The sequence below is a fragment of the Colobus angolensis genome, unplaced genomic scaffold (assembly GCF_000951035.1).
Source record: "Colobus angolensis palliatus isolate OR3802 unplaced genomic scaffold, Cang.pa_1.0 Scaffold263, whole genome shotgun sequence".
Classification (NCBI taxonomy): Eukaryota; Metazoa; Chordata; class Mammalia; order Primates; family Cercopithecidae; genus Colobus; species Colobus angolensis.
The window spans coordinates 980,822-1,005,812 of NW_012115855.1; the positions used below are offsets into that span (position 1 = coordinate 980,822).

General features: G+C 35.8%; 1 protein-coding gene across 1 annotated transcript in view; it reads right to left on the reverse strand.

The window, feature by feature from the left end:
- TAB2 (TGF-beta activated kinase 1/MAP3K7 binding protein 2) overlaps positions 1 to 24,991 on the reverse strand; it is a 90,774-nt gene that overhangs the window by 63,949 nt on the left and 1,834 nt on the right. The window contains exons 2-3 of the mRNA XM_011947384.1: positions 9,515 to 9,607; positions 4,517 to 4,665 (exon numbers count right to left, since the gene is read on the reverse strand). The gene's annotated coding sequence lies outside the window, so the exon portion shown is untranslated. The remainder of the gene's footprint in view (positions 1 to 4,516; positions 4,666 to 9,514; positions 9,608 to 24,991) is intronic.

Genomic DNA, 24,991 nt, shown 5'->3' on the forward strand with positions numbered 1-24,991 from the left:
TAATAAATAAAGTAGCATAATAATCCACACTACTTCCTCTTAAAGAGAAAATTTCCCATTTTCTCATTTAACGCACTGCCTTAAGGCCATGAATGCTGACAATTTCTGATGGTTAACAGGCTTACCAGTTATAAGTTCTTCTAAAAGGAATGTGCAAGTCGGCCACACTTGGCAATTTATGTATTGTGGTTTTGTGGTAGGTACTACATTTTCTAAGGATCAAGAAAAGTGCAATAAATCTAAGATGGAATGGTTATACTTCATCAAAACATATTATATAACTGACTACCTTTTGTGTATTTTATAATTCATATCTCATTATTGTTTTGCAATACATTATCATTCACTGCCCTCTTTCACTCTAATTTTTGGATAATCTATCCTGTGCATAAATATCATCTATAAAAGAAAACAGGAGCTAAGTATGATAATAAGTTCCTATTTATGGGTAAAAGGGAAAGAGGAGAAAATAAAAGCACCCAAAGGAACCAATTTTCATCTCACATCAACCATAAACATTTATAACAAACCAATTAATGCAATGATGTGTAGAAATTTTAATAATTTGGTTAAATATCAATTTAAAATGGCACCTTAACATTCAGAGAAAGTTATAAGAAGTATCACCGGCTGGGCACAGTGGCTCACGCCTGTAATTCCAGCACTTTGGGAGACCGAGGCGGGCTAACCACCTGAGATCAGGAGTTCAAGACCAGCCTGGCTAACATGGTGAAACCCTCTCTCTACTAAAAACACAAAAATTAGCTGGGTGTGGTGGCAGGCGCCTGTAATCCCAGCTATCTGGGTGGGTGAGGCAGGAGAATCGCTTGAACTCGGGAGGCAGAGGTTGTAGTGAGCCGAGATTGCGCCATTGCACTCCAGCCTGGGTGACAAGAGCGAAACTGTCTCAAAAAACAACAACAAAAAAAGTATTACCCAACTGATCCCCATGCAGTTTCAGTTCCTTACTTGATCCCATGTTTTTTCCTGTTCATCTCATATAATTCTGCTCATTTTCTTTCTAATGTCATGGCCCTCAGCTGCCTTTTCCCATAGTCCCATAGTGGACTACTGACCAGCTGCTAAGGGAGAGGGGTGTGTGTGTGTGTGTGCACAACAGCACTAGGAGTGTGATAATTAGTCCACAAGTTAGACAAAGTGTACATGGATATTTGCTACTACTAATAAGGTACCAGAGTTCTGGCTTTCTATCCATCTATCCATCCACCCATCCACCCCTTCTTCCCTCTCATCATCTATCCAGCTATATGAATTAAAGCATCTAATCTAGAAAAAACACACATGTGTTTAAAGTGGCGTAAACAAGAACGGTCATCCCAGTGTGTGTTTCTAAAAACAACCTCAATGGCCATCTAGGAGGAATAAATAAGTACACTATTGCATAGCCACACTAAGGAACACCATGCAGCTTTTTTGTTGTTGTTATTGTTATTTAGTGGAATATGATATCCAAATAATTATATGGACCTATAAGATATTATTGATTGAGAAATAATCAAGATGCAGATTCCATGTATAACACCTTTTGTGTAAAAATAAAGATACACAAAAGATGTATTACATTAAAAAGCTTTTAAAAAATGTTTTGTCCTTTCCTATGATGCTGAAAATAGATGTATTTTAAACAGATATTTTTATGACTGTATAGGAAGTATTCTGAAAGTATAGACACACTAATTATTCTGGAGAGGCGGCTGAGTAGAATGATACATGGATGAAAGGTATTCCAAGGAGGTTTAGTCGTCTGTTCCAATTTTTATAATAATACATATTCATGCATTACTATAAAGTTATTCCTTACATATTTCTCCACAACATTACTTGTATTCTGATATGTAGATAGAGTAAGAATAGAACAGAATGAGTTATTTGAAAGTAACCGTATTAGCCAACCACAGGTACTTTCAAATAACTCAAAGCCTGTGTTGTCTATGATAAAACTGTTATGGATATGCAGTTTACAGCTGCAGCACTGACCAATCATCAGGATGCTTGATAGATGAGATTTACAGTTACTTTCTAACTTAAATGTTACTTATGAATTTATGTATGTAGGTCCATCCATGATTAACCATGTCTAAGCTTAGTGTCATAATTTGTAATCCTTGTTTAAAACAAAGAAGCCAGGTGACTTTTTTTTTTTTTTTTACCTAAAGGCTAACTCAAGGTAAACTATTTATTACTCAAGCACTTAAACTGACTAAGTATTACACATCTACCAATGAGATGGTTTAATTAATTAAAGGAAAGAGGTATGGGGTGGTAGAAAGAGAAGTAGGCTTATTGTTACTATTAAATGTAAGAGTCCCCCAATAAACACAATATCTTTATGGAAAGTTATTGTACTATCATACACAAAGGTGGACAAGACACACTGCTTTCTCTGAGCCTAGAGTATAATCACTTTGGTTCTACACTTACTATGAGCCAAGTCCTGTGCTAAATGCCTTAAACATGTATTATTTCAGTTACTTTTTACAATATTCCTGTAGTGAGGATCAAGTGAGAAGCTGAAGGTAAAACTCTTTACACAATGCCTGACAGAGTAAATGTCCCTTATTAGGCATTACTACTGCCTAACCTCTAACTTCATCAATTCAACCTTCACTCTACGGTAGTCAGCTTTTCAAAAGATTCACTGATTTAACATGTACCAGTTCTGAGAAATCTTCAACAGATTCCCACTGCCTACTAAAGTCCAAACTTCTTCATCTGACATTCAAAAACATGTCATAGCTCCATCTCCTATCACACCCCTCTATCCAACTATTCTCTATGCATACTGGACTGCTCACAATTTCTATAATATATTAAATGCTTTCATCTTCATAACTTAGAAATACTCTTGCCACTTTCTCTAAAGAATTTTATCTATCCTTCATGGTTCAGTAAAAACATTACCTTCTCCACAAAGCTGATTCTCTCCAGTACTCTTAAGTATGCTGTACGCATCTCTACTATGACACTTCCATATTACTTGTCTGTAAGCTCACTAAAACAAGGTTTATTCATTTCTACATCCCTGCTGTGTCTAGCATACTGTTGTACACACAATTTACATTGAATAATGGAGAAAAATTTCACCATTACTGAAAATAACTAAGACTTGATATTTATATGTAATTCCTTCTTTAATTTCTACTTCAATTCACACAACAGTGGTAATGACCCTAACTAGTAGCTCCCTTTCCAGCTCTAATTAAACACTCAGTGACACATAATTCTTTCAACACCAAACAAATAATGTGGCACCCAATCAGTGAACTAACACTGACTAAATTGCCAGATATTAAATTCATTATGCATTAATACTGCAGAAAGGGATATAAGGAAGGAGTTAAGCACATGCTAGAATATTAGGATTGCCTTTTAAATTCACAATTGGGATACAAAATTCCTCTTCAATTTTGGGTAATCTCTAACCTAGATGAACTGAACTTTAAAATCAAAAGACATGTATGATTATCCATCCATTTAGTAAATAAATTCACCTTAATCAGGGATTTTGTTTCTGCATCTATATAAATTGGTAAAAGTAATATCCTTAAAAGCTAATTGATCTTGGCCCTCTAGCCATTCATGAGTAGCTTTCTCTTGGTTAAAATCTAAGGCATTAGGAAACCTCAGTTTTTGGTTTTGCTGTTATACTTCAGGATGATTCCGACCATTTATAATTTCCTTGGCTAGGTTCTTTTGGGTAATCAAGTAAAAAAATTAGCAAATATTAGTTATGCACTTAGTTTAAAAATATAGCTAAATTCTTCAGGTAAAGTACTATAAAACATTGCTTGGTTCTATCCAGAAATAATATGCATAATTTCCAATTACTGAAGAATATATTAACCTTTTTTTTTTTTTTTCCAGATGAAGTCTCACTCTGTTGCCCAGGCTGGAGTGCAGTGGCGCAATCTCAGCTCACTGCAACCTCCGACTCCCTGAGTTCAAGTGATTCTCGTGCCTCAGGCTCCCAAGCAGCTGGGACTACAGGTGCAGGCCACCGTGCCTGCCTGATTTTTTTGCATTTTTAGTGGAGGCAGGGTTTCGCCATGTACAAATATATTAACTTTTTAGGTAAAGGCATTAGTAGTGTAGAATAGTTGAGGATCTCAGGAAGAGGGAAGTAGTTTCATTAATCGAATTCCCTATACTGCTTGTACTCAATGTAAATCTTTTAAAGAAAGGCAGTTTTGTTGTTGTTGTTTTTCAATTTTTTTTTTTTGTACGTTTATAGGGCTTCACTCAGTAGCATTTCAAATTTATTTTTCTTATGTTTTTGCATTAGTTTGCTAATACTAGCAAACAAGTTAAATTAGAAATATTCAGGCAAAAGGTATGTTAAACTCAATACTAGCTGCATGTTACCTAGATGTTAGTGTTACTATACTTTAAAGCAAGATGACTATACATTTTGAAAGTCAAGTTTTAGTTACTATAGATTTAATAATAAGGCAGTTACACAGGCTAAGCTTGACTGGTGCCATGGACTTTAGCATACCTGGAAATAGAAAAATTCAAATTGTAGCTGTTCTTGGTTGGCCCATTGCCATTTTTGCAGCTTACAAATTGTTAATTAAGTAACTGCAGTGAGCTCATCTCTACGGGATACTTCTTTTCCAGGGCAGGTCCAGGAACTGGGTCTGGAGCCTTGAAAGCAGAAGAGAAACTAGAGTAAACTAGAGGTAGGCAGAACAAGAAATGTGACCAGATAACATTATGAGATGTAATAGCAGTAAAGTAGTCCCCAAAGTCTCTCACATAAAATATTCTGAAGGGAAAGTGGGTCTCTTAAATTGCAAGTTACCAAAGGATGCGGTTTACTTAAGTCATTCTTTTAACCTACCCAACGCTATTCCAGACTCTCAATTCCAGTAACTCAAAAGAGTAGTTTTTATGAAATCTCTAATGGCTTTTAGCAACAGACTGTCCAACAGGAGACCACAGAGTAACTCTAACAGAAAGAGAAAAACAACAACAAAATCCAAAACTGGAAATGTAAAGTCCTCATTTTCAGGTCATTTTGCTCTTCCCTTTCACTATCATATTTCCAATCATCTTCTAAATGCTCCCCTAATTTCCAACGATCAATTCCCAGGGGTTTCTAAAGAAATGCTTTAGATATATCCAAGCAATGAACTAAATGTTAAGTTCCAATTTTTAAAAATACTTGGTAATTCTTAAAGAGGGAGGCAAAGAACAGCTCATAAGATGTGGTTCTTAACCGCACTGGAAAATCTTTTTTTTCCATTACCAAAATAGATTCAATGGATTTTTTTTTTAATTTTTGTTAGGGCCATATAAAACAAAAACCAAAAATACACTTGCAACTACGTAGGTTACAGAAATGATAGGATATTACAAATGGTAGAATGTTGTAGTATTTGATTACTAAACCTGGAAATGATGTCCTTATGCTTGGTAGGCTGGTATCCTTAGGAATTTCTCTGAGAAACTAATCCCACGGGAGTCAAAATAAATAGAATTTTCTGCTACTCTCAAATGATCATAGACATTGTGAAAAAAGTAGTGAAGACAAAGATCCAAAAACTGAACTCCCTGCATTTCCAGTAACTAGCAATATAAACAGCAAAACAGAGTAAAAGTAGTTTTTGTGAAAAATGTAAATTTCCCATCTATTGTGATGGCACATTATAGGACAAAGAATTCTGCGAGAGAGAAGTCTAAGTTCAGATCTGACTTCAGTATGGCCTTGAATTTAAACTGCAGAAATCTCCCTTCCATTAGCAATATCACTACCCACCCTGCTGTACTGTCCATGAGATTTAGCTAAAGTGTATGTAAAGCACCTAACAGTGTGGCACATACAGGCATTCAATATATTTTTCTGCATTATTAAAGAATGTAACATATTTTCCTGTTCTAAACATGTGGGTATACTTAAGTTTTCATTTTCAAAAATGCTAAAGCAACAACTAGGTAGCAGGTTTTCGGTTTAGATAATTCAACTATAATCACATTCTAAGACATATAACTGATTATCTTCCAGAATAGCCACAAAGTGAGTATACGAAAGAGGTCAATTTTGAGAGCTGATGATAAATAAAAATGTAATAATTTATATTTAGGATATAAAAAGAGTTAGTAGTAAACAAGACGACATAGAATTCTTCTCCTTCCAAGTAAAGTATAAAATACTTCTGTCAACACACCTCTTGTTAAAAAGTTATATATAGATCTGGTATAATGCTCTTTAAAAAAACATAAAAGCAATCAATGCATGATAAAATTTGGTCTTTAAGTCAGGGAACGTTTTAGGGGCAAAGAAAAGCCTTATATATGGGCAATAATTTTCCTCTTACTGATAGAACAGTAGGTTCCACACAAAATTATTATTTACCAAATATGGCTCAAAGATCAGATTACACCTTCTCTAACATTACCAAGTAACAGATCAAGTATCACAAGCCACAAGGAATTTTTAAAAATGATTTCCTTATAGTCGTTTTAAGTGTATTCTCTGCCACAACTTTATTTTAAAATAGTTTTAAAAAGTTAACATGGAAGTGTCTTATTCAAAATATACTAAAACTTAGATAAGACTGAATTACTGTATTCCTCAGAAAGAAGGGGAAAGCGTATTTAAGTTTGAAGATTTCCATTCAGTAACCCATATGGACAGGCTTTCAGTTTAAAGACCATCAAGTAAAAAAATCACGTCAGATAAACCATTACCTTTTAAGTTTTTAAACTAGTCATCATGCTGAAATCTCATTACTTACAGCAATATTTCAGTTGATTCTCTTGGCTTTTCTAAGTATACAATGTTATTTACAAATTATAATGAATTTGCTTTTATCCTTTTAAAAAAACATATTGAGTAATTTTTACCCATTATCAAAACTCCAATAAGCAGCAGAGTTAAAACCAGAAATGTATCTGTAGCTTTCTAACCTCATGTCCAAGGTTCCTTCTTTATTGCACTAGCTCGACATTACTAATACTTTTCTTTCTGAAAACTTCATTTCCGGTCAACACTCTGCATTTTAGTTTCTTAGAATTCTTATTTCTATGCCTCTTATTCAAGTTTGCCAAAAGGATGTAGGTGTAAAGTTGTAACATTCATTCTCTCACTTGTTCCTCTGGCATCTTATTTACACTCACAGCATAATCTAAGGAGAATCTCCTTTAAATTGTAGTTTAAGCTTTTTATTCTACTTGATGAAACTTAAAAGATTCCGAATCATAGATCTGATGTTGAAAGAAGCCTTATAGATTATCTAGTCCAACATCCTTATTTAATAGAAGAAAAACATAAAGTTCAAATAATATGTCAGTAGAATCTGAATAAAAGTTTAACACAGAAAAAAATTAGTCTTATTACTTACAAATTGTAATGTAAATGCCTACAGTTATATAAAATATAAACAAAGCAATTAAACAAATTTCAAGAGTAATTATTGAAGGCAGGCATGGTGGCTCATGCCTGTAATCCCAGCACTTTGGGAGGCCGAGGCGCGTGGATCACCTGACTGAGGAGTTTTGAGACCAGCTTGGCCAACATGGCAAAATCCTGTCTCTACTAAAAGTACAAAAATTAGCTGGGCGTGGTGGTGCACACCTGTAGTCCCAGCTACTAGGGAGGGTGAGGCAGGAGAATCACTTGAACCTGGGAGGTGGAGGTTGCAGTGGGCCGATACTGCTCTTCGGCTGCAACCCCCTCAGTGTGGTTTTCATTGCCTTCTCCAGTTTGGTTCCACTAGATCAGGGGTCATGAATCCCTTTGGCAGTCTGAAGAAAGCTACAGAGTCCCCCTCAGAGTGGTTTTAAATACATAAAATACAATACCTAGGATTATAAAGAAAACCAGTTTTACTAAAATATAGTTGTTTTTGAAAGTATGGTTTTAAATGCATAAAATAAAATATATATTACCAAGAAAACCAATTATACTGAAACAGTTATCAAGTGTTTTTAAAAACCTTGTATGTGATATATTTATACATATGCTTCTTTAGTAATACTTAATACAATAAAATCTAGCGAGAGTCTAATAAAAACCGTAATTCTGAAGTAGTAATATGCATAAAATATATTTAGAGATATCAACTGTAATCTGAAAATATCTGTGCTTTTTCTATTAGTAATAAAAAGATACAGGTACTGCTACTACTACTGTAGTCTGCCGTTTAAACTCTCATTAAAAGGAAATACTAAAATTTCAGTTCAAAGTTAATAAAAATATAAAGATGTCATTTTTTTTCCCTCATCTAAATGCATGCAGCCCTCTAAATTCTATCCCTGGATCCCTTCAGGGTCGTGCAGATTAAAACTACTCTATTAAACTCACCTGCTTCTATTTCCCAGCAGTCCCCACGCCCTTAGGAATCTGGGCAGGCTTGTCTGAACATGTTCAACCCACACTTTCCTTTCTTTGCTTACTATGCTACTGCCCTTGCTTCAAATGTTATGTCTTCATCTAGAGGCTTATCAAAATCTTAACTACCTCTTCAAAACCAATTCCAGTCTCACCTTCTACTTGATTTATTTTTATCCTGCTTCAGCCCACATGGATCTTTTCCTAGAACTACTAATGTAGCTGTAGGTCAATGCTTTATGATTCAACATTTAATTATTTTCTTACATAGTTCTACTTCTGTGTCTCTACATGTAAGTTATAAGATCCCTGGAGACATGTGCTATGTGCTTATGTTTACAACACTGCCTATACACAATGTAGGCACATATAAAGTACTCAGCAAGTGCCCCCAATAAATCAAGCACAGAAGATCATCTGTTTGGCAACTTTCAGTACCAGAAAATACATCAAGATAAGCCAAAAGTTAACCACTAAGGAGTTAAAACAGACATAAATTATGCTTATAGTTCACCTCTATCAGAACCTAGATACTCCTATTTAATTAAGAACCCAGAAGCTTATTTACTAGGCAGCAATGAATTCCAAGTAATAAATCAAGGAAGGAGCACTAAAGTCAGCACAAGACAATGATTCATTCCAAACACATTGGTTAAGCACTACTACATGCCAGGCACTGTTCTAGAGTCTATGAGTCAGTTCTCATATAGCAACTTAGTGCCAGGCCTTGGACTAGAACCTGGGGTTCCTGACTCATTCTGAAGCTGTGAAACAAAAAATTATTTCTATCTTCCAGAAAAGGTTTATTACGCAGGGTAAAAGGGTGGGGAGGGGAGGAGGTGTTACTATTTCAGAAAGCAGCAAAGTATGTGAAACATTATAAAGAAATAGATTTGCAGCTATGAATGTCTATATTTACCTACACACGATATATATATTGTAAAATCTCTATAAAATCTCTAAAATAGATTTGGGGTAAGTTTCAATCATTTTATGTACTTACTACCTAACTATACTAGATGAACGAGGTGTTACTCTGCTTATTAATAGTTTAACCACAAACACTTCATAAAATTGCCTTTTTCTTCAAAGAGCCTTGCCAAGTTGCTTCATTTATTTGATATAAAAATAAAACACTAGGCCAGGTACAGTGGCTCATACCTGTAATCCCAGCACTTTGGGAGGCCAAAGCAAGAGGATCAATTGAGCCAAGAAGTTCGAGACTAGCCTGTGCAACATAGCAAAACCTTGCCTCTACAAAAAAGTTAGAAAAAATATTATTAGCCAGGCATGGTGGCTGGTGCCTGTAGTCCCAGCTACTTGAGAGGCTAAGGTGGGAGGTTAAGGCTGAGCCCAGGAAGTTAAGGCTGCAGTGAGCTATGACTGTATCACTGCCCTCCAGCCTGGGTGACAGAGTAATACACTGTTTCAAATATATGTATGTATGTGTGTGTGTGTGTATATATATGTATACATAGACAAACTTTTCTACCAATTTCCTGGAGGGTGGGGTGGTAGTAATGATAGTAGTAGGTATTATTCTAAATAATCTTAATCTTTTTTCCCTGGGGAAACAGACCAAAAGAGGATAATGAGACTGTGGGTAGGAAATGAGGAATTGGTCTCCACACATTTCAAGCTCTACTGCTGACTTTGACTAAAAAAAATTACTTTTCCTAAAGGGAAGTTCTTAGACTAATAGCAATGGAATTCAGTGAGTGAGGGAGGGAGGGAGGCGGAAGGGAGGGGTAGGACTGCAGCAAGTAAACTAATAGCCTGACAATACCATGCTGGCAACCTAAAGTCATCTTGTCCAAAACTCAACTCACTGTCTCCTACTCACTAATGTATTTCTCTGTTAATTATAAATGACATGCTTCTAAAGCTAGAAACCTCAGAGTTCTCAATTCTTTTCCTCTCCACATATAATCAATGGCAAAGTGTCACTGATTACTCTCACAAAAATTTCTCTACTCCACCACAATGTCCTTGTTCAAGTATCTGTTACCTGGGCAATCACCTAACACCATAACCTCTAGTCTGACTGCTTGTTCTACTCTTAAAAAGTTTTTTTTTTTTTTTTTTTTTTAAGCGACAAGGTCTTGCTCTGTTTTCCAGGCTGGAGTGCTGTCGTGTAATCACAGATATGCAGCCTCGAACTCCTGGGCTCAAGCGATCCTCTCAACTCAGCCTCTTGAGTAGGTAGGACTACAGGTGCACCTTACCTGCACAGCTAGTTTTTTTATTTTTAGTAGAGATGGGGTTTTGCTATGTTGCCCAGGCTGGTCTCAAACTCCTGGCTTCAGTAATCCTCTTGCCTCGGCCTCTCAAGCCACTGGTATTACAGGCCTCATGCCTGGCTAAGCCTTTCTAAACTGTATTTCACAGTGGTAACAAACTTGGCTAGCTTCCTAAAATACTGGCTGAATCATGTCATTTTCCTCCCTAAGAAAGGCAAGAGATTTTGTAGAGATAGGCTGTAGTGAGTTTCAGCAGAAGGTGTTGACACTGACGTAGGAAACAACGAAAAAAAGGCAAAGGAGAGGAGACCTGAGGATGAAGAATTTAGAGTAAGTCAGAAAAATTAGGCAGAGAAAATGCTGGGAAGAATGGTATCAAGAAAGCCAAATGAAGAGTTATAACAAAAATGATTATAAAGTTTAAAGTTTATTATTTTTATAATTTTATAGCAATAAATTTTCTATTAATAGCTTACATTTACTAAGTGCTAAGCACTAGGTCAAATGACTTACAATGCATTCACTCATTTAATGCTCTCAATAATCATGTGTGGCAGGTACCTCTATATGAGACTCAGTTAACTACACAGTTCTGTCCTACTAGAAAAAGAATTATTTTATACAGTTCCCTTTCCTTAGTCTCTGAAATGCTTAATGCAAAGCACTTAAACATTCTTACTATGTTGGTGTCAACAATACCAGAGAAAGACATTCTTCTTACAAACTTCATTAATTTGCCATGGACTAACACAACATATTTATCTGTACACACATATAGACATATAGACACACACACACACACACACACACACACAAATGGATCTGGAAGTAAAAGAATATGTGGTTTTAAAAATACCGAATCTCCTAATATTTAAATCTGCATTGGAATAGTAAGGGCTAAGGGTATTTTTGTCTTGTAAAGCTCAAAAGTGAAAAGGTATATAAAAACACTGAAGAGAAACTTGGCCTATACATCTACCACCTACCTGAAAATGGGCAGGAGGACTGGGTAGAAGATAGTCAGATGAACATTCCTTTCTTTTAAAATGTGCACAAGAAATTTCCTAGGAGACGTGCTATTATGGACTCAACTCTAAACCTAGCCAACTATTTGCAACGTGTACTCCATTCAACACAAGAAGTCTGGGCCAAAGTTTAGATGAATTTGCAGAAATCCATTACCACTAGGGAAAAGAGAAAAAAGAGAGGCAAAAATGTACGCCTCACTAATCCTGGGTTGGGGACACTGCTATGTATGGGTGCAATCTCTAGGGGTAGAATGCTTGTTTGGAAGCATCAGAAGGACATTCAGCCACAACCTGTACTCCAGAATCCCAAAAGCTCATTTACTTTCGAAAACAATCAGGTTTACTAGCTTTAAACTCTAGTAGTCTGTGTCCACTCATTCACAAATATTTACTGAACACTCAAGTGCCAAGGTATCATACTCATACTACAAAAACTGACATTTAGTGGGAGAAACTGAAAGGTAAACAGATAATTAGAATACAACATGGTAATCTTGCAATGGGGGTAAATAAAACAAAGTGCTAGAAAGATATAAATTATCAATAAGGAAATATTATTGGAGTTAATAATCAGTTACAACAGAAAAAACTTGTGGCATTTTAAAAATTTTCCAAATTACATTAATTTAAAGTAAACATGGTCAGAGCAGGACTCAGAAGATATGTCTTTCTACAAATTCTCTGTGACTAAGACTGACCTGCTCCCTTTACTGATGTATTTCTGGCCTAAACCTCTCCTTGCTAGCTATTTTACATTCTTGCTTTTCATCTTTATTTTTCATGTATCTCTCTGGCTGTTTTTATCTGTAAGATAAATGTTGCCACAGAAAGTCATTCAGGCACTTAATAACAGTGTCAAACCCTTTCTTTCCACAACATGTAGTTACTTCATTTTATAAAGATTTAGGGCAAAGCTCTAAAAATTAGTAAGATACCATTAGATGACCACTATTATAGCCATTTACCTATCAAATAAGTATGATTAAGAACATATTAAATATACTTCCCCAAATCACCTGCCAATCCCATAATTTCTGTTGCATTTCATGTCACATACACAGCAGAACTAATCCAAATTTTCATAAAGCTCTTTCACATGTTAGACGAGTCTGGCTTTTTGCTAATAAATCTGAAATTACAGTAACTAGAAAGCAGTCACAGGTATAGTTTTAAACAAATACCACTGTAACTTCTTTCACATCAACTCCACTGATATTCCCAAATTCATATTTTTAGTCTGAATCTCTTGCCTGAATTCCATTACACTGAATGAATTGCCTAATTGATATCACCGGTTATATGTCTAAAAGGCATTTCAAAGTTAACACGTCCCAAAAAAAGGCTCCTGATTGCTCAATCTAAACTTGCTACTTTACCATGCTCCCCAACTGAGTCAACGGCAACTCCATACTTCCAATTGCTTGCGCCAAAAATCTCTTGTCATCCTTGAATTCTCTCTTATGCCTCAGATCCAATTCATCAGCAATTCTTTCCCACACAGAGTTTGAAACATATCCAAAATTTGATCTGTTCTCACCCTTTCCTATTACTGTCCTGGTCCCAGCCACCATCCTCTCTTATCTAGAGTATGACAATAATTTCTAATATATTTTCCCTGTTTAAATCTTTGGTCTATCTCCAAAGTCTACTCCACACACAACAGAGTGAATATTTAAAAAGGTAAGTTACCACTAGTTACCAGCTTAAAGAAGAAAAGCCATATGACCATATCAATTGATGTAGAAAAAAAAGCATTTGACAAAATTGAAGACCTACTCATGATAAAAACACTTAACAAACTAGGAATAAAAAGGGAATTTTCTCAACTTGAAAAACAGCATCTACAAAAAACCTACAGCGAATATATACTTAATGGTGAAACACTGAATGCTTTTCCACTAAGATCAGAAACAAGCTTGTCAGCTCCCACCACTATTATGGAACAGCATTGCAAGTAGCAGAGCAAGAAATGGAAATAAAAGGCATACAGATTGGGAAGAAAAAAATGTAAATAACTGTCTCTATGCACAGGCACATCAGAAAACCCAAGGAATCTACAAAATAAACCTCCTAAAACCGAGAATTTAGTAAAGTCTCAGAATATAAGGTCCACTCACAGAAATCAACCAAACATACTGCCACATATTAGAAATGAACAATTGGAAATCAGAATTGAAAACACAGTATCACAATTGTTCTAAAAAATATACATCTAGGTATAAATCTAACAAAATATGCATGGGATTTTTATGCTAGAAATGAAAAAATACTGACAAAAGAAATAAAAGAATTAAATGAGACATACCATGTTCATGGATTGAAGACTCAACAAAATAAACATATCAATTTCCCTGAAACTGACATTGTTATAGATTCTAAATTTCACATGGAAAGTTACTAGAATAGCTAAAGCAATTCTGAAAAGGGAGAATGAAGTTAGAGGAATTTCACTAACTAATTTTAAGACTTATTATATAGTTATAGTAATCAAACAGTGTGGTATTGGTGGAGGGACAGGCACAAAGATTAATGGAACAGAACAGAGAATCCAGAAATAGATCCTCACAATTATGACTATCTGGATTTTTGACAAAGGTACAAAAGCAATTCAATAAAGGAAGGATAGTCTTTTTTCTTTGGGACCTAAGGTTAGCCAGTGTTCTCAGACTTGACAAGAAAGGCACAATCCATAAAAGAAAAAATGCATAAAATGAACTTCATCAAAGCTAATTTTTTTTCCTGCTCTGTAAAAGACCCTGTTAAGAGCATATAAAGACATGCCACATACTAGGAGAGAGTATTTGTAAATTACATATTCAACAAAGGACTTGGATCTAGAATGTGTAAAGAACTCTCTAAACTCAACAAGAAAACAAAACAATTCAATTAGAGTATGAGCAAAAAGGCTTGAACACATTTCACCACAGAGGATACATAGACAGCAAAGCAGCACATGAAAATAAGTTCAACATCATTAGCCATCAGGGATATGCAAATTAATGGTCACTACATACTATTAGACCGGGTGAAATAAGCAATACTGACAATACTAATGCTGGGGAAGATGCAGAGAAACTGTAGGTTTCTCACATACTGGGGGTGTGAATGTAAAATGGTACAGCTACTCTGGAAAAGTCTGGCAGTTTCTTATTTAAACACACATTTATCACACAACCCAACAACTGCACTCCTGGGAATTTACCCTACAGAGATGAAAACGTATTTTCACAGAAAATCCTGTAAAAGCTGTTCACAGCAGTTTTACTTTTACAACCCAAAGTTGGAAATTCCAAAGTCAAACTGTGGTACATCCATACAATGGTAAACTCTGTAGCATTAAAAAGGAATGAACTATTGATACATGCAACAATTTGGAAGGATCTCAAGGGGATTATACTGAGTGAAAAAAAGCCCATCTCCAGAGGTAACATCATGTACGATTTCATTTATGTAACATTCTTGAAGTGACAATTACAGTGATAGAGAACAGAAGCAGGTAAGTGGTTGCCAGGAGTTAAGGCTGGAAGGAAAGGTGAAACTTAAGGGGTAAAACAAAGGAGTCTCTTTATGATGAAACAGTTTTAAAACCTAATTGTGAAGGTCACAGGAATTTATACATATACATAATAATGTTACAAAACCACACACATACAAATGCCAAGAAATAATGTTCTAAAAAGTGAGGGGGGAAAATACAAATTAGATTTTATCTTAAAGCCCTTTGGTGACTTCTTACCCCATCCTGAGTAAAATCTAAAGTCCTTATCACAATCCAAACACCCTACATGAACAGCATACAAAGTTGGGTATCATCTACCCTACTTCCTCCCTACAACCCCGCTCAGCTCCAATTATATTTGCCTTCCTGCTCTTAGAAGATGGCAAGCACATCCCACTTAAAGGCCACTGCATTTGCTACTGCCTCTATTTTCATTCATGTACCTGCTCAAATGTTATCTAGTCAGAGAAGCTTTCTCTAATCTCCTCCATATAAAGTGAAGTCTTCTTCTTTCACCCTCCACAGAACCTTAAAATCAACAAACAGACTCAAACATCTTCCTCACCTGTTGCAACCCTGGTCTGTTATGTATTGGTGAATATCACCATCACAACTATGCACCCAGGAACTCAAGCCAGGGCATGTGCAATCTTCACTGCTTTACTTCACATTCAATATTTCCTTCTCAAACACGTTACCTATACTTCTTAATTACCCCATTATCAGTGCCTTAGTTCGAGTCCTAATCAACTCTCAAATAGATACTTATATGCCTGCCTCGTCCTCCCAAGCCTGGCTCTTTTCTAAAGTATTTTGTGCACTACAGCCAGAGAATCTTTTTAGAATGTTAATTTAAGAACTTGTCTTCCATCATTTGAAGGATGAAGTCAAATCTCCTTTATGGAGTATACGGACATCTTAATGTTTTTTCTAATTTTCCACCTCACTTTCAGCTAACCCACCACTGGTACCTAATGCACTGTAGAACTACTCACAGTTACAGTGTACATGTGGACCTTCCTACCTCCATCCTTCATGCATGGTGTTTCTCCGTCTAAAAAGACCTCTCTATCTGCAACCTGTAACTCTCTTCCTTGCCTATCTGATACACACTCAGATTAAGTGTCACCTTTCCTAGGAAGATTTCCCTGTCATATCCTTTCATCCTTTACTGAACAGGAGATACTGCCTAATCCTTATCCATAGGAGATACTACCTCCTATGGATTCCTAAAGTATTTTATTTAACCCTGTCACAGCATTTGTCACAGTATATCACATGCGTTTGTATATATGTCTCTTAAGGACAAGAACTGTATCTTACACATCTGTCCACCCCTTTGACCTAGCAAAGCACAGGCACACAGCAGGAATTCAAAACTATTGGATAAGTAAAGCAGTTTGAATAATAAGGAATGTAGAGGCTGGGTGCAGTGGCTCACACCTGTAATCCCAGCACTCTGGGAGGCTGAGGCGGGCAGATCACGAGGTCAGGAGAGACAGACCATCCTGGCTAACACAGTGAAACCCCGTCTCTATTAAACATACAAAAAATTAGCTGGGTGTGGTGGCATGCGTCCGTAGTCCCAGCTTCTTGGGAGGCTGAGGCAGGAGACTGGCTTGAACCTGGGAGGTGGAGATTTCAGTGAGCTGAGATTGCACCACCGCACTCCAGCCTAGGGGACAGAGCAGACTCCGTCTCAAACAAACAAACAGAATGTAGAGATGAGACACAATGGAAGAATGAGTAAGGCAAGATTTCTTGGGTGAGACAGCTATTCTGCATAAGCATGTCATAGAGGACATATGAAATATGCTCTATGGAGTTTCTGTTCTTTTGATAATGTTATATTCTATAAAAGTTGATGCACTGATAAATAGTTTGGTTTGGTTAAGATCACCACTTCAATCTTCCCATGAACTAATTACCTTCAATAAGAGTACTTACTTCTTGTTCCACTTGTAAAATTACAGCAATGGCTCTATCATCCTTTAAATGTATGGCATTGTTCATGAGGGGAAATATCTCATGAGGAGAATGAGTATGTCTCATGCAGGCCAAACAATTACCTTAGCTAGACAAATCTCAAAGGGCATTCAACATGTGTCAATGTACTTTTATATGCAAAAAAGCAGAATCGTCATATGTGGAAGTGGGAATTTTCTTCTGAAATCCCCATTTCCATGTGCTTATATTTCCATTTCCTATAAAATCATCCTAAGAGTAGCAGACAGTACTTCAGTCAAGTACAATTCAGGTACATGCTAAGCATAGGGTAAACAGTAACAGTTCCTCTCAACGCAAATTATAAAATATCTGTATTTCTAGCAACTTTTACTTGACATGGATCCCTTGGATGGTTCCTTGAGCACATTTTCTCACAATTCTAAACTACCTGTGACACCTACATACATCTGCAACATACAGCTGCTTAACTTCTGAAGAGCAGACGCTCATGTTTGTCAGGTCACTAATTGCCTTTTAAAAATTAACCAAGTTGCCAGGTTCAGCGGCATGCCATACATACTCCTAACTACTCGGGAAGCTGAGGCAAGAGGATGGCTTGGGCCTAGGAACTGAGACTGGCCTGGGCAACATAACGAAATCCCTATTTCTAAATAAATAAATAATAAATCAATAAAATTAACCAAGCAACTATGCCATAATTTGTGCTCAATGAATTAAAAGGAACATTTAATCTGTCCTAAATTTTTAAAAAACAACCATCTTGCCTATTTTTTATAATGATGACAACACTAACAGAAACCTACAACCAGGAAATGCTAGTATAAAAGTGTAAAAGACAAAATAGTCCATAGGATATCAAGAATGTGGAAGCAAATTAATAGGCTTTATACCACAGATCTGAATATTAATATTTAAAGGGCAGTTTCTCCCAGTTAAATTTTTATGCAAGTATTAGCTCTGCTGAACATAAGATAAACTCTTGCAAACTACAAAAAAGCAAAATTAATTTGCTGACCTAATTATTACTGATATTAAGTGATCTATCCAAAAGGATTTGAAAATGTTAGGTTTTCTAAATAATGGCATTTCATCAAAACAAAAACAAAACTTCTGTGCATAATACTTCACTCTACATGTCGACTTTTCCAACAGCAAAAGCTAAAAACCACTTAAAAAAACATGGCTGAGGCTGGGCGCGGTGGCTCATACCTGTAATACCAGCACTTTGGGAGGCTGAGGCGGGTAGATCACCTGAGGTCAGGAGTTCGAGACCAGCCTGGCCAACATGGTGAAACCCCATCTTTACTAAAAATACAAAAATTAGCCAGGCATGGTAGTGGGTGCCTGTAATCCCAGCTACTCAGAAGGCTGAGGCAGGAGAATGGCTTGAACCCAGGAGGTGGAGGTTGCAGTGAGCTGAGATTGTGCCACTGCACTCCGGCCTGGACAACAGAGCAAGATTCCATCTCAAAACAACAACAACAAAAAAAAAACAAAACAACAACAACACACACACACAAGGCTGAAAAGACCAACATGTACCTTACAATTCTTTCTGCCATGATAACATGTCATTTATCCAATAATTAACGGTTCAATCTCCTATTTGTGCTTCTGGTTTTATTTTACAGATTGCACAAAAACTGCACATGTGTAAGATTAAAGAGTATTTATTATCTCTAGGCTAAGAGATTTCATGTATATACGTTACAGAATGTTTTAAGCCTATGAACTTAACAAAACGCAACGAGTTTTTTTGTTTTTTTTTTGAGATGGGGTCTTGCTTTGTCACCCAGGCTACAAATTTTTGTCTCAATCTACTGAGTAAACCAGTGTACCTGCTGTAGACTATTTTGCTGAAATAATCAGTATTGAATGCTATTTGTGTAACTAACATTTTAACATAATAATACCATTTGTTTACTCTTCCTGGTACTATAGTAATACAGATAACTTATTACCGAAATATAAATCCATTGCTATAATGTTAAAACAGACTGGGTGTGAGAGCTCACACCTGTAATCCCAACATTTAGGTAGGAGGCCAAGGTAAGATGATTGCTTGAACCTAGGAGCTCCAAACCAGCCTAAGCAAAATAGGAAGAACTCTCCTCAACAAAAAATACAAAGTAAGCTAAGCATTGTGGTGCGCATCTGTAATCTCAGCTACTCGGAAAGCTGAGGTGGGAGGATCGCTTGAGCCTGGGAGGTCAAGGCCTCAGTGAGCTGTGGTTGTGCCACTGTAGTCCAGCCTGGGCAACATAGCGAGACATTCTCTTAAAACATAAATATAATAGAAAAGTACACAGATCAAGTGGCACAAGTTTTGTAGTATTATATTAAACCTCGTATTTGAGGTGTTTTCAAAATCTTATCCATGCCAATTTTCTATTGCTTTTCCTACAAAGAACTATATTTTAGATTTGTGGACTAATTTCAAATCGAAAATGCAGCTTTTCCCACAGGAATAGGCAAGAAAAACACAAATAATTAATAATCCGCATGTTTACTGTGTAGTTAAAAAAATAATGGTGATGTTCTGTTTGTTTCATCTTTGGTCTAAGGAGTTATAGTAAATTAAAAAGTATAGAAATTCTTTTTCATTATATATGTTGAGGAAAAATGAAGTGGACAGATACCTTAAAGAAAAAACCTAACAAAGCAAAATTCCAAATGTAAAATTACTTCCCATTATTTAAGCTACATATCCTAATGTAACCAGAACAAGAATTGTTCTATGAAAGGTAGGTAATACTATATCCATTTTTCTGAAGAAAACTCCTTGGCTCAGAGATTGTGAATGATGCCTAAAACCACATAGCTACAGTCAGCAACAGAACTCATATTTGAACTTGGGCTCATGATTTTAAAGCCCAGAGCTTTTCTTATTATACTTCACTGACTCCCAACATGGTAAAATTAAGATATTTAGTTAAAGCGGTGGGGGCTGAGAAGCTGACAAATTAACAAAGAGATTAACTCAAAATCAAAAGCAGTATTTTCCTAGCCTGGGCAACAAAGGGAGATCCTGTCTCTACAAAAAATTTTTAGAAATCAGCTGGGTGTAGTGGCGCACACTTGTTGTCCCTGCTACTTAGGAGGGAAGGCTTGTGCCCAGGAGTTTGAGACTGCAGTGAGCTATGATTGTGTAACTGCACTCCAAAAAAAAAAAAAAAAAAAAAAGGAATATTTTACACAGTTTAAAACCAGGTAAAGTCTCTTCTACCCCACGGCCCCAGTTCATATCAGAATTACTGCTTTTGTTGATTTCTCTGACTAAACAAAACTTGCCTGGCCTGAGGACAATGTTCTGCAAGGTCAAGTTGCCGAGTTCAAGTTTTCATTTGCATTAGCAAGTATTTTCTCTCATTGATGAGGAATGGAAAGTCACTCCCCTGAACTGCCACTGGCTCTACACTGATGAGCCAAGCAATATCTTTGGCCTGCTTCACTGGCACACCGACAGGAAGCAAACTTGTGATGTGCTCAATTTTGCTAACATTAAAAAGGTAAACATTAAGATATTAAAGGTCAAAAATAATTTTCCTTAATATCAATGTGAGAGTAAAACTTTAAGCTAAAATTCAAAATATGAATATTATTTAATGATTCAGATGATGGTTAATAAACTGGGGAATAAAAATTTACAGAGCAAAAATTACTCTTTCACACACACTTAAATACATTATTTTAGACAAGTCTACTATTAACAATCGGCATTCACATATTTCTACCAAAATCTCTGCTAAAATCCCCCATTCCTATACTGTTTCCTTCTCCCTCTCTCCCTCTCCCTCTCCCTCTCTCTCTCTCTCTCTCTCTGTCTGTCTGTCTCTCTGCAGGACCTTTCCAACCTCTATTTTATTATCTGGCTTCTGTGACTTGTACTAGGAGCACCGGTACTAGGCCGGTTTTTGTTTTTCTTGTTAAGTGAAACAAGAATTCCATTTTCTTTTAACAAGGCAATTAAAATACTACAAATTCTTATACTGCTCTTGTCTCTTGTACTTGTTGGAGGCAAATCAGACTTCCTTTCTGAAGCCACTCAAACTGACACCTTGTAGGAATTATTTCTGTCCTGTAGTATTGCTCAAACCAAGCAAAGAAACAAAAAAATTACAAGAGTATAAAATTTTCAGTTGTATGTATTTCTATCTGATTTCTAAAATAGTAATGTGGGACACCAAATACTAAAATGAAATACTTTTCACTCTATTTGTTCATATTCAAATATAAAGCACACGATACATGCTTTGTCGGGAACTTTTTAAAAATCCAAGAAATATTTTGGGTAAAAGACTAAAAGCCTCAGAGCTTGACAGAAGACTTAAGTCTGGGGAAAGCTAAAATTATTATTCTTTAGGTGGAGGATAACTTACAACAGAACAGGAAAGAGTTGACTGATACTAAGATTTAAGCATCTTAAGAATGGTTACTGTGAAGATGGGAGGTGGGATGCTGGTGGATGTTTTCACTTTTCAGTGAAAACACCAGTATTTCCTGCATCACAGGAAATATTGTAAGTAAATGACCAAGCTATTTAATCCATAAAGCCAGGACAAATCTACACTTTCACTGAAATTATCTTAAAAAGATAAGGTAAACTTGTTCTTTAACAGTTAAGAGCAAATAATTATTCATGAATTTTCTTCTACTGTTTTAAAAACTTCTGTATTACTTTTTCACTTTGCTGCCAACAACATCATAGAAACAGGTTAATGAAGACTAATCTAGCTACAAATAATTGATTTCTTCCTCTCAATTTCTAGAATATTTTTTGAACTTTTGGCTAGATTCAAATAATAGCATTTAAAAGACTTTGCATAATAATATCTTATTCAGTGCTTAAAATTAAAAGTAGAGATTCCAGTGCAGCCACTTTTCAGACTCAGGAGTTTACTACAAAAAGAGCTGTAATCTATGAAAAATGATCACTAAGAACCATTCAACATTTAACACACAGTATTTCTTGAGCTCTTAACTACAGGACAAGCACTGAAAATAATGTGAAGTAAAGACTGAAAGGAAGACATGTTTTGCCCTTGAGGTGCTGTTTCGTGATCTTCCAGTCTAAACATGAAAATAAGTATTGCAACTTGCATGGTTATTCCACTTTTCCTCAAAAATCCCATTCACAATTTGAGTTATTTTAACTTTGCAAAAACGTTCCTTAATAATTTATATAACAGATTCTTCGAATTAACAAGTAAAATAATGACAAAAAGCAAACATTTACTCAATACTTACTATGTGCCAGGCACTGTACTAAATATTTTTAAAGTATTTACATGAATTGGAATTTTATACAATATTTGTTGTTTACTTGTTAAAATGCTGAGATCCAGCTCATCAACCTATTCAACAAGATATGACACAATGTTCCTTCACCAGAAAAAAAAAGAAATCATATCCATTTTATACAGAGGAAAACAAGCTCAGAGAAGCTAACGAATTGTAACTGGTCCCAAATCTAGTGGCAAAGCTAGTAAGTGGCAAAATCAGGATTCAAAATTCCAATTTTCTATCCAGCCATAAAATAGTTTTCTAAAGTACTAACAATAGGAAATCACGGTTGAAACTCTAACTTTGAAGTACAAATATAATTGTGTTCTGAAATTTGAAGTGTATTCTTAAAGCAAAAATTTTACGTATGGGATAGGTTTTGCTTTTTGAAATCAAGGATAATACCCATTACACAGCTTTTAAAAAGATCAGTAAGTAATGTTCATTCCCTAACTCCCTTTTCTGTTTTATTTTTCTGCACAGTACTGTTTTCTCCTAGGCATATCACACTGTACTCATTTATTAAGTCTTTTACCACTAAATGTAAACTATATGAAAACAGCTATTTTTGTCTGTTCTTCAATACAGCACCTCCAGCATCTGGAAGAGTCCCTAGCACGTAATAAGTGCTCAATAAATATTTTTGAAATGAAGAAAAGCTTGGCACACAGTAATATTAGTTCCTTTCCCTTTATTATGCAGGATATCAATCCCTGGATATCATATTCTTAACTGGAATACATGATTAGAAATTAAATAAAATTTCTTACTAAAGTTTTACATTAAACATGAATAAGGCAAATCAAAAAGTCACATTCAGCAAAGGTATGAAGCATAAAGGTAAGGGGGTGTATGTAAATTAAATTTTGAACAAATGCACTTTTAAGTGCCAAAACTTTAATCAATTTTCATAGACATTTTTTATTCATATAAACATACACAATTTTACTTTGTGATAATTCTGACTTGGATGTCCTGAAACATCACTCGTCAGCTGACACTTCTCACTGTGCTCATTCCTTCAGGAATAGGAAATAAAGTAAACATATTCTGTAAAATGAGCCAATAAAAATCCAAGTAAAATGCATAACCTCAATGTAGGAGCTGTGTGATCATTATTCTGGCATCTTTTTCTTTTCTTAGGAGGCTGAATGAATGTAGGTAAAGTATCACTTGCTAGTAAACAGGCTGTTTTGAGAGATGGGATACTTAGAAAAAGATAGCACCCTCTTAGCAATCTCTAAGTCCTTAGTTTTATCAAGATCAGTCAAGTTTAGTGATTAACTAAAGAAAACATAAAAAGTGTAACTCCTAAGAGTACTTCAGGTTTTTTAGCTTTCTGAGTAAGCAGCCTCCTTGATTTTTTAGGACCAGAATAATAAGAAACAAAATGTTAAAATACTTTAAGTACACTGGAAATATGAGCCAGAGGCAAAAACACATGAATATGCATACATTTAAATTTCATATAATTTCAATGTTTCCAAATTCTTATCATTTTAATACAGAGGGTTTTAAATAAGATGACATATAGAGAGTGCCAGAACCTATGAAACGGTTCAGAGACAATCTCCTTCGTACAGTTCAGCATGATCATTTTCCTGTGCCTGGCAGCCACCGCTGCCCATATCTCCACATTCCTAGCTGCCTAAAACTTTTCATCTAATTCTCTGCTAGCATCTTATCCTCTGTTTCTCTTCCTTATTACTGTTTTGCCCAATCTTCACATGTACCTCTGTTACTACCTCATAATCCCTCTATTCTAGAGAGACCCAATATTAGATCAAATAAAGATGACATAAGTGAAACAAAGGAAAAGTGCTACTAGTGTTCTGGGTCATGGGAACCTGGCCAGAGAGAGATATAATGGAATTACAATTTCGATTTTTCAATTACAGTTTAATTTATGAACTTTATATACCGAAAAGATTATCAGGAACTTCCCCCAAAATATCTACAACAAGGCAAAAATTCTAAAATATGATAAAAAATAAACTTTTAGTCTTGATCTGCTTACATAACTAAAAAAAAAATGCTGTTTCAGAAAAGAGACATTCCTCAAGGACTTTTTTTGCAAGTAACTCATAAAGTAAAATAGCTTACACTATACTTACTTTTCAAAATGCAGTATGTTCACAGATACATATATGTACATTTCATTTTAAACAGTATTTTGTGAAAACAAATTTTCCTTACTGGGAAAACTACGGATGTAGAATAAACTATTTCTGTCAAGACACAAATGTAGTAAGACATTTACCCAAGTGTAAGATGTTGTTAATATTAAAGAAGCAATTCTCAATACTGACCTAAGTGGGGATCTGCTTACGTAACTGCGGAGTTTAAAAACCTCACTTCATTAGGTGTCTGGGAGGCCGAGGCAGGTGGATCAGCTGAGGAGTTCGAGGCCAGCTGGGCCATCACGGTGAAACCTCGTCTTTACTAAAAATACAAAAATTAGCCGGACGTGGTGGCGGGCACCTGTAATCCCTGCTACTAGGGAGGCTGAGGTGGGAGAATCGCTTGACCGGAGGCGGAGGTTGCAATGAGTCAAGATCGCACCACTGCACTCACTCCAGCCTGGACGACAGAGCGAGACTGTCTCAAAAAAAAAAAAAAA